At 44.0% G+C, this 5125-nt stretch overlaps 1 pseudogene; it reads right to left on the bottom strand.

Moving 5' to 3' along the window:
• Window positions 1-4775: 4775 nt before the first annotated feature.
• On the bottom strand, window positions 4776-4885 carry LOC115831079 (annotated as a pseudogene).
• Window positions 4886-5125: the final 240 nt, after the last annotated feature.

The raw sequence follows: 5125 nt of genomic DNA on the forward strand, positions 1-5125 counted from the left end.
CTTCAAGTATGAGCCAAAACAATAATGACCAAGAGACAGAAGTACATAACCTGGACAATATCCTAAAAGTCAGAAAGTTAAAAAAATTTAAACATTATCAATAGAATACTGTCCAAATGTCTGGACAAATCTGATAGTCTTATAGGGTTGAGGTTCCAGTTATGCTGGATTTTTGAGCTTTCATTGGCCTGTTGGACAGTCTGGTCTCAAACTCCTGACCTCAAGTGATCCACCTGCCTCAGCTTCCAAAATGCTGGGATTACAGGTATAAGCCACTGCACCCTGCCAGCGCTGAAGATTAAATGTGGCAGTGTATATAAAGCACACAGCTGCTATCAATAGGTTTTAGCTATTATCATGCAGTGGGCTTTAATTCCCCAAACAGGGACTCCATTTTTTAAAAATCACATTGTATGCCTAGTACCTACCATAGTGCCTGGCACGTAATAAACATCTCCCCAAAATGTTTGATCAGTGTTAACTGAAAGTATGAGAAGGACCTTGAATGCAAAGAGTTCTTGCTGGGAGCCTCCTTTAAATACAATGCTTTTCTCCTATAAACATAACCCTTCCCTTAGGAGGCTACACGGGGCTGGGCACGGTGGCTCATGCCTGTAATCCCATCACTTTGGGAGGCTGAGGTGGGAGGATCGCTTAAGCCCAGGAGCTGGAGACTAGCTTGAGAAACATGGGGAAACCCTGTTCCTACAAAACATACAAAAATTAGCCTGGCATGGTGGCATGTAACTATAGTCCCAGCTACTTGAGAGGCTGAGGTGGGAGGGTTGCCTAAGCCTGGGGAGATTGAGGCTGCAGTGAGCTGTGATTGCACTGTTGCACTCCAGCCTGGGCAACAGAGTGAGACCCTGTCTCAAAAAGAAAAAGATAAAGGAAAATTTTTAAAAAAGCAGCAGCAGCAGCAGCAGCCCACAATGGAAAGAATCCCAGCCCAGAGTTTATGTGAAAAGGAGATCCCTGACACATTGGTCCTGTGACTCCTGGAGCCTGCTAGGCAGAAGGTTGTTAACCAGAGTAATTTATGCACAATCAGTGGCAGGGGAGAAAGAAGGTTTCATACAGCTTAAAGGAGAGAAGTCATTTTATTTGGGCTCCTGCAGTATTATTATTTAGAATCTCATTTATTTTACATCACTTCTCTGATGACTACATGAATAAATATTGACAAGTTGAATGATCTGATCCCTGCACTAGAGGGTAAACTGGCATAATCTCTTGTAGATATACTCCGGGGAGTGAGGCTACTTTGTGGAGTTCTTGCCAGTATCCCTAAGCAAGGGATTCTTTCTTGTTCTAAGCTGTGACATATGATTGTGGTTTTGGAGCTGGAAAAGGAGAATAAGATGGAATATTACATGGCAAATTAGCTGGTCATTTCGATTGTTGAACATTTTTCTTTCAAGAAGAGTTATTATTACAGCCTCTGCTGGCTTAAGACAGTGAAAGTCCAGGCTGGGTGCAGTGGCTCACGCCCATAATCCCAGCACTTTGGGAGCCTGAGGTGGACAGATTGCTTGGCCTCCTCCCTACTGCCCTCTGATGTGCTCACTCTAGAAGTGGAAGGAGAGAGGCCCTGGGCAGTGAGTCCACCAGACACTCCCAGGCCCAGCAGAATCACCTCTTGAAGACAGAGACAAGAATGAGTGAAAGAAATGTAACTAGGAAAAGTCAAAAGGAGATGATAGGCTTTTGAGATGTTTGGAGCGAGTTTTATTTCCTTTCTTTGGATTTGGGGGAAATTATATACCACAGGCTGACAAGGAGAAAGAGGGAGAGTGGAAGTTTTGTCTTCATTCCCCCATTTGTCTCTCCAACCTTGAACTTGTACGGGAGCGATGCAGGTGCGGGTGATGAGGGTGTCAGCCAAAAAGGATCTGTGCCATCAGCACCATTAGAAAGAAACCAGGCTGGGCACAGTTTCTTACGCCTATAATCCTAGAACTTTGGGAGGCTAAAGGGGGATGGATCACTTGAGCCCAGGAGTTCGAGTAGCCTGGCCAGCATAGGAAGACCCTGTCTCTACAAAAATATTAAAAATTAGCCAGTCACGATGACACACAACTGTAGTCCCACCTACTTGGGAGGCTGAGGTGAGAGGATAGCTTGAGCCAGGAGGCTACTGTGAACTACTATTGTGCCATTGTCTGGGCAACAGAATGAGACCTCATCTCTAAAAATAAAAATAAAAAATAAGAAATGGGCCAGGTGGCTTATTTCAAATACAGTGGCTCATGCCTGTAATCCCAGCACTTTGGGAGGTCAAGGAGGGTAGATCACCTGAGGTCTGGAGTTCAAGACCAGCCTGGCGAACAAGGCAAAACCCTATCTCTACTAAAAATACAAAAATTATCCAGGTGTGGTGGTGCACGCCTGTAACCCCAGCTACTCTGGATGCTGAGGTACAAGAATTGCTTGAAACCATAAAAATAAAAATAAAAAATAAGATAAATAAGGCATCAACCATCCAGCCATTTCTGCATTTTTGGGTGAGTCCACAAAAAAAAGAAAGAAAGAAACCAGATTTGCTATATTAGTATGAAGCTACACTCACCTTTGATTAGCTGAAAGCTTCTCTAAGATTGTGGTTAGCAAAAGCCAAGAGCTTCCTAGAGGTAAGATTGAGAAGGTTTTTGTTGAGGCTGTTTTGTTGGCTATGTGTCAGCTCTTGGGGGTAATTTGCATAAAACTTGTCAGAGTGTATTTTCAAGGTGTGAAACACTAAATTTTCAACATTTAAGATAGGAACCTTGGTCAACCTGACATCTGCCTGCCAAGGCTTTACTATGCACTACCTCCCAAAAGCCAATCAGCCAGTTGTGAGGTTAAAGTTATAGAAAGCAGCTGAGTCTACAGACAGTTTGAGCAACCCGCAATAAGAGAGGTGGGAGTGGGATGTCAGGACCCAGTGGGTGGAGAAGTACGATCTAAGGAGTATGGCTAATAGTAGAGTCAGTGGTTTGGAATGAGCAGACCAAGAGTGAATGTGTTTCCTCGTCTTTAAAATGGAGTTAATGAAAGTACCAGTCCAAAAAGGCAGTTGCGGTAATTGAATGAGTTAATGCATGTAGCACGCTCAGCACACTGGTTGACTCATAATGTATTCTCAACCAATGTGAGCTGTGTTCATCATCAGCACCATTATTATCACCATCTTCATCACCATCATCCAGACTCTTCCACTTACCAGGGTTGTGACCTGGGGCAAGTTGTATAACATTTCTAAACCTTGGATTCCTCATCTTTACATTAAAGAAAAAACATAACTATCTTCAAGAATATAGTGAGGATGAAATGAAATGAGGCACATAAAGCATCTAACATGATGCTTGGCAAATAGTCAGTGCTTGTTGAGTGAGTGTTATTTCCTGTTGGTTTCCACGGCTTTCCTTTATTGGTTGGTGGTCAAAACAGGTATTTTGGAAGAAAATACCAAAGAAAGGAAAACGCCAAAGTCCCCCTGATGGGAAAAGTTTACTCAGTGGAAGAGACTCTCAAGTTTCCTCAAATCATCTTGGAGAGGGCCTTTAAAGATTACAAATTAGAAATGAACTATTTGACATTCTCCTCACTTTTTTTGGATAATGCATAGGACTCCAGAATTCTCTGCCCAAATATCCCCAAGCTTGTCTCCAGACCCAGTGCTGACCTTTTCAAGGTCAGTTCTTCTAATGGTGACCCAGAGGCTGGTGTGTACACCCCAACCTTAAGGGATCAACAAAGAATGAGTGTTATGAGGAAGGTGGATATATGGGCTGAGAAGTCCATATGGGAATGCAAGAGATCTATGCTGATGCAAGAAGGGCTGGAGTCAGGAGTGGGAAGAAGAAAGGATGCAGGATGAGGGCCAAAGCTGGGGGCTGGCTCTTCCCATGCCGCCATGTTTCGGCAAGAGATTCTAAGACATCTAAGAATTTAAAGTTCCAACCTGGACTTCTAAGTTGTTCTGAAGGTATTTTTGTTAAGATAGGAGACAGAACATATTGTACTGAATGATTTTGAGTTTGTGAGTTTTATTTATAACTTTAAAATATTTAGACATCTGGTTTTTAGGCCTCCATTTGTGCTCTTGTCAAGGCCTACAATACCCCATGACCTATCCTGCTACCTTCTGGGAGAGAAACCTTCACAGTCCAAATGGCTCAGAGCATGGTCCAGCTGAAACCACATGCTGTACCACCTCACATCTGTCCCACTCTGCCCTATTTTTGCCCCTAAGAGTGGTTAGATCTTACAGGGCACATCCTATGGCCATGTGTTTTGCACAAGCCCTATACTAGTTTTCTGGTCGTACTGAGGGCATTAAATCAAATATAAGAGTTTTGCCCAGCTTTCAGGCGCCATTAAGCTTAATGTAATTGAACTATGGGCCTTGAAGGCTTGCCTGAAAAAGATGAGGTGGTTGGGCCCGGCGCGGTGGCTCACGCCTATAATCCCAGCACTTTGGGAAGCCGAGGTGGGTGGATCAACTGAGGTCAGGAGTTTGAGACCAGCCTGGCCAACATGGCAAAACCCTATCTCTACTAAAAATACAAAAAAATTAGCCAGGCATTGTGGCACATGCCTGTAGTCCCAGCTACTCAGGAGGCTGAGATGGGAGAATCGCTTGAACCCAGGAGGCACAGACTGCAGTGAGCAGAGATGGCACCACTGGACTCCAGCCTGGATGACACAGCAAGACTCCATCTCAAAAAAAAAAAAAAAATGAGGTGGTTGAAATTTGTTTGACAATCCAACTTTCTTTTCTTTTATTTTTTCCACATCAGATGGCTAATGGGCCAACATTGTAACAAAGTTTGAGGGAGGCCCACCCATCTCTCGCGCATGAGCATGAAATCACAGTCATCACACTTATGAACTACGAAAGGATCACCGACTCTCTTTTCAAGGAGTAGCATGCACCAGTGAAGGAAAGAAGGGAGCAATGTCAGGCTCAAGGGGCCACTTGATGCAGTTTGGGGAAGAAGAAGGGCATGCAGCAGCCGCTGAGAGGAACTTGGAGGGATGAGCAGAAGTGTCTGCAGGTATCCTTAGGGAAATTTTGCCATATGTTATGAGGAGCTTGCCTCGCTTTCCCAAAGAAAAGTCAGTAAATGCTACCTTACTCAAG

Source organism: Nomascus leucogenys, chromosome 17 (genome assembly GCF_006542625.1).
Source record: "Nomascus leucogenys isolate Asia chromosome 17, Asia_NLE_v1, whole genome shotgun sequence".
Lineage (NCBI taxonomy): Eukaryota > Metazoa > Chordata > Mammalia > Primates > Hylobatidae > Nomascus > Nomascus leucogenys.